The sequence below is a fragment of the Aegilops tauschii genome, chromosome 2, assembly GCF_002575655.3.
Source record: "Aegilops tauschii subsp. strangulata cultivar AL8/78 chromosome 2, Aet v6.0, whole genome shotgun sequence".
In the NCBI taxonomy this organism is placed as follows: domain Eukaryota; kingdom Viridiplantae; phylum Streptophyta; class Magnoliopsida; order Poales; family Poaceae; genus Aegilops; species Aegilops tauschii.
In genome coordinates, this window is record NC_053036.3 from 374,844,154 (window position 1) to 374,850,649 (window position 6,496).

A 6,496-nucleotide genomic window follows, 5' to 3' on the forward strand; every position below is an offset into this window, starting at 1 on the left:
ACCCATCATCTAATTGCTACCCCACAATGCATTCCCTTAGGCCCAAATATGTTGAAGTGTCATGTAGTCGACGTTCACATGACACCACTAATGGAATCACAACATACATACTATCAAAATATCGAACAAATATCAATTTCACATGATTACTTGCAACATGATTTCTCCCGTGACCTCAAGAACAAAAGTAACTACTCACAAATGATAATCATGCTCAAGATCAGAGGGGTATTAAATAGCATAATGGATCTGAACATATAATCTTCCACCAAATAAACCATATAGTAATCAACTACAAGATGTAATCAACACTACTAGTCACCCGCAAGCACCAATCTATAGTTCTGGTAACAAGACTGAACACAAGAGATGAACTAGGGTTTGAGATGAGATGGTGTTGTTGAATATGTTGATGGAGATAGCCCTCCCCAAGATGGGAGAGTTGTTGGTGATGATGATGACGATGATTTCCCACTCCGGGAGGGAAGTTCCCCCGGCGGAATCGCTCCGCCGGAGGGCAAAAGTGCTCCTGCCCAAGTTCCGCCTCGAGATGGCAGCGCTCCATCCCGAAAGTACCCGCCTTTATTTTTTCTAGGTCAAAATGACTTATATACCAGAAGATGGGCACCGGAGGTGGGCCTGGGTGAGCACAACCCACCAGGGCACGCCTGGGCTCCCTGGCGCGCCCAGGTGGGTTGTGCCCACCTGGCGGGCCTCCTCTGGTACTTATTCGCTCCAATATTCATCAAATATTCCATAAAAAATTCTCCATGAAGTTTCAGCTTGTTTGGAGTTGTGCAGAATAGGTAGCCTGGCGTAGCTTTTTCAGGTCCATATTTCCAGCTGCCGAAATTCTCCCTCTTTGTGTGTAGCTTGCAAATTATGAGAGAAAAAGGCATTAGAATTACTCCAAAAAGCATTATTATGCATAAAAACATCATAAGTAACAGTAGGAAAACATGATGCAAAATGGACGTATCAACTCCCCCAAGCTTAGACCTTGCTTGTCCTCAAGCGAAAACCAAAATCGAAAAACATGTCCACATGCTTAGAGAGAGAGAGAGGTGTCGATAAAAACAAAATACAGACATAGAAGCATCATGTTCATTATTATAACAGAAACAAATTGAAACATAAGACTCTTATCATAGACTTCTCATGAATAAGTGATAATTCATCACACTATCGAAGTACAAGGCAAAAACTCTATTAGAAATCAACAAACTATGTTCTCAGTCAACTTTGCAACTACAATTCATCGTCTTTTCAGGAAGGGTCACGTCTCGGAGCCTTTAGGCAAGTCCACATACACAACCATCATATAGTCTTCTATGATTGCTAACACTCACCGCATACCCATGAGCAAAATGTTTCAACCGGACACATGGAAAGATAGAGGCTTATAGTTTCGCCTCCCAACGTATTCACCTCGAGGGTGATGTCAATAATAATAACTCATGCTACCCATATTCAATTGGACATATGTGCCTAGATCTTTCCTCACCACATAAAAGGAGAAAATAAAAAGGAATAGAGGGAAAAACTTTTGACTCTTTGCATAAAAGTAAATACATAAAAGTAAAAGATAGGCCCTTCGTAGAGGCAAGCAGAGGTTGCCATGCGCTTATTTGTTTGTATGCTCAACCCCTTAGTGCAAAAGAACGTCACGTTGTATTGCCCCTTGTGATGGCAACCTTTATTATGTTGTCTGTCGCTTCTATTCTTTACCATCACAAGTTCGTACAATGCTCAATTTTCTCTTACAATAAATGATCTCACATTTTTAGAAGCAATTTTTATTGCCTTATTGCCGATGACAACTTACTTGAGGGATCTTTCTCAATCCCTAGGTAGGTATGGTGGACTCTTGAAAATAAGATTTGGGTTTAAGGGTTTTTTGATGCACAAGTAGTATCTCTACTTGGTGCGGAATTTTTGGCTAGCAAAGATAGGTGGCAAGCACCACATTTTGAAGGATCTATGACAATATAACTTCTGTGTGAATATGAACAAACATAAATCATTAAGTTGTCTTCCTTGTCCAACGTCAACAATTTTGGCATATAATATTTTGATGGGGGCTCACAATCACAAAAGATTTCTAGGATAGTATATTTATATGTGAATCTTCTCTTCCCTTATTAATTCTTTCATGAGTTGCATCATTGACTAATGCTATGTTTGTCAATCTCTAATAAAATTTTCTACTTACACTTTTCCTTATGTGGTGTCATCACATACCATAAGAATAGCATATGATCTTCTTGATTTATTTCCTTTCTTTTTATTACAGCATGAAAGTAAAGAAAGCAAAAACTCAAGCTAACTTTATTATATATCTCGCACACGATTACATGGATAGTTCACTAGGAAAACTCTCAAAAAGAAAGGATCGAACTAAACTTTTATTCATCTAAAGCAAAATATTGAACTAAAATAAGTAAAGGCAAAAGATAGTGGGGATGATACGATACCGGGGCACCTCCCCCAAGCTTGGCGGAAGCCAAGGGGAGTGCCCATACCCGATACTCAATTTCCTTTTGGTGATGAAGAAGATGGTGGTGGTGATGAAGAAGATATCTTGTCCTTGGGTTTCCATGGCAGAGGTCCACCATCATAAGATGAGGAGTGAGTCTCACGGGTCCTGCAACCGTTAGCCAAACTAATACCTTTAAACCTCGCCTCATATTCAAAGACTTGGTTTTGGAGATCGTAGATCTGGCTTTGGAGGAAGTTGATTTGCTCGTTGAGGGTGAAGACGATGTCCTTCATGGACTTGCCATCCACCTTGAGATCACGGGAGAGGTCCGCGATCATGAGGTGATTGGCATTGAGTCCACGCTCCACCATCCCCTTGCATCGGAAGACCTCCTGCTCCATAGCCTCAAGCCTGGCCTCCACAGTTCCTGTCCCCTTGGGTCCTTGCACATCGCGGATGTGCAGCACCCCCTCATGCATCTGGATGGCCTGAGGGTGCTGCACCACCTCCCGCAAATATGGGTTGATGACATTCTTGAAGAACTTGTCCTTGGAGGAGCTTGAAGCAGCCATGGTAGATGGGATCTGACAGAAAACAGCAAGGAAAAGAAGACAGAAGATTTCTTTGTGATACGGTGGTCAATAGGTTCGGGGGGTATCTAAAGATTTTTCATCTTGGGAAACAAGCAAATGGAAGAAAAACGGAGTCCGGAAGGTACCCCATTTGGGCACAACCCACTTGGGCGCGCCTGGCTTGCCAGGCGCGCCCTGGTGTCTTGTGCCCACCAGGGTACGCTTCCTGGAAGTTTATTATTTTCCAAAATTTCTAAATATTCCAAAACTGACAAAAATATTATTGCGGATTTTTCGGAGTCCGTTTACTTATCGTAACACGTACCTCCTTATTTTCACGATTCTCGAGTGTTCCGGAAGGACTCTTTTATGTGTTCTTCCGGTGTCAAAGTTTGGATAATATTACTTTCAACATTAATGGGCGTACCTGAGATATAATGTTTTATTCGTTGCCCATTAAGCACCTTTGGGTTAGTACCTTCGGTATTATTTATTTTGATAGCTCCAGGCCGATAAACCTCCTCGATAACATAGGGTCCTTCCCATTTTGAGAGGGTTTTTCCTGCAAAGAATCTAAAATGAGAGTTATACAAAAGAACATATTCTCCAACTTTAAACTCACGCTTTTGAATTCTTTTATCATGCCATCTTTTAAATTTTTCTTTAAACAACTTGGCATTTTCATAAGCTTGGGTTCTCCATTCATCTAAAGAGCTAATATCAAATAACATGTTTTCACTGGCAAGTTTGAAATCATAATTGAGTTCTTTAATTGTCCAATATGCTTTATGTTCTAACTCGACAGGTAAATGAAAACCTTTTCCATAAACCATTTTATAAGGAGACATGCCCATAGGATTTTTATATGTTGTTCTATAAGCCCAAAGTGCATCATCTAATTTCTTAGACCAATTCTTCCGGGACCTATTGACAGTCTTTTGCATGATTAATTTTATTTCTCTATTACTAAGCTCAACTTGACCACTGGACTAAGGATGAGAAGGTGATGCAATTCTATGGTTAACATCATACTTGGCGAGCATTTTATGATAAGCACCATGAATAAAGTGTGAACCACCATCAGTCATTAAATATCTAGGGACTCCAAACCTTGGGAAAATAACTTCCTTAAGCATTTTAATAGAGGTGTTGTGATCAGCCCTACTGGTTGGAATAGCTTCTACCCATTTAGTAACATAATCAATAGCAACCAAAATATGTGTATACCCATTAGAGGAAGGAAAAGGTCCCATGTAATCAAATCCCCAAACATCAAATGGTTCAACAGCAAGTGAATAATTCATAGGCATTTCTTGACGCTTGCTGATATTACCTATTTTTGGCATGCATCACAAGATAAGACGAACTTATGGGCATCCTTGAAGAGAGTAGGCCAATAAAATCCGGATTGCAATACCTTGTGAGCAGTTCTATCTCCAGCATGATGCCCTCCATAAGCTTCGGAGTGACATTTCCGTAGGATTTGTCCCTGTTCATGCTCAGGTACACAATGTCTACCATCTACTCCTACTTTATAAAGATGTGGGTCATCCCAAAAGTAGTGTCTTAAATCATAGAAGAAATTTATTTTGTTGGTATGTAAAGCTAGGTGGTAAGTATTTAGCAACAATGTAATTAGCATAGTCAACATACAAAGGAGTCTTATGAGCAACATTTATTGCAGCTAACTGCTCATCAGGAAAAATATCATCAATAGGTAGTGGGTCATCAAGCACACTTTCAAGCCTAGACAAGTTATCAGCTACAGGGTTCTCAGCTCCTTTTCTATCAGTGATATGCAAATCAAATTCTTGTAGCAAGAGAACCCATCGAATAAGTCTAGGTTTAGCATCTTTCTTTTCCATATGATATTTTATAGCAGCATGGTCGGTGTGAACAATTACCTTTGAATCAACAATGTAGGATCTAAATTTATCACAAGCAAACACCACTGCTAGGGATTCTTTCTCAGTAATAACATTCAGTTTCTTATCAACTCTTTGTCCTAGAATAGCACCAACAGCATAATCACTAGCATCACACATAATTTCAAAAGGCAAGTTCCAATCAAGTGGTTGAACAATAGGTGCAGAAATTAAGGCTTTCTTGAGTGTTTCGAAGGCTTCTAAACAATCATCATCAAAAACAAAAGGAACATCCTTTTGCAAAAGGTTTGTAAGAGGCCTAGAAATTTTAGAAAAATCTTTGATAAATCTCCTATAGAAACCAGCATGACCTAGGAAACTATGAATACCTTTGATATCTTTAGGACATGGCATTTTCTCAATTGCATCAACCTTGGCTTTGTCCACTTCAATGCCTCTTTCAGAAATTTTATGACCCAAGACAATGCCTTCATTAACCATAAAGTGGCACTTCTCCCAATTCAAGACAACATTTGTTTGTTCACATCTCTGCAAAACTCGATCAAGATTGCTTAAACAATCATCAAAAGGCTTCCCATAAACAGAGAAGTCATCCATGAAAACCTCAACAATAACTGGTACAGCGACGTCCTAAACAAATGGTTTAAAACCGCTTTCCGCGACGTCATTTGGGACCGTCGCCAAATGAGTGTGGGCGATAGGGGGTCCTTCCCACACGACCCAGAAATCGTCAGGGATAGGCCCTTGTGGGACCCAGGTTGGGGCCGTGTGCGATCGGGCGAGGCATGGAAACCCAATCATTTCCGTAGGTATGTACATCCCACACGGTGAATCCCGGAAATCATTTCCATAGGTATGTACATTCCACACGGTGAATCCCAGAAATCATTTCCGTAGGTATGTACATCCCACACGATGAATCCCGGAAATCATTTCCGTAGGTATGTACATCCCAGATGGTGAATCCCAGAAATCATTTCCGTACGTATGTACATCCCACACGGTGAATCCCAGAAAATCATTTCCATAGGTATGTACATCCCACACAGTTCTTTGTGTGGAAACGTTTGTGCAAGGTGGCCTAACGCAAACAGTTGGCTGCCGGAAGCCGTGTGTGATTGTTAATTGATCGAACACGCCTACTTTCTAGAAACTGTGCGGGTTGTTTGAGTTCATCGCCCACACTGCTGTTTGAGTAACCGTTTGCAATAGAAAACCCCAATAAGTAGGGTAATTAGCCTATTATTGATAATCCATGTACTAATCAAACTGATATTTCTTATAAAACACGCCAGATATTTCATATCCGTATAAAAGCAACCAAGATTTCATAATCGAGTTACATCAGATAGCTTCGGCACTCAGTTACGCCATTACACAACAGCACCAAGTTTCACATGCAGCATCAAAAACCTTTGGAAAGTAGCATCATACACGGTAAATAGATTGATGAATCTCATCTAAGAAACTGCAGAAGCGGAAGGCAAATATTGAGCCTTCAATGATGTTGAATGTCCTCACAATTTTAGGCCAGTGGCTATGGATAATTGCCCGCCCAA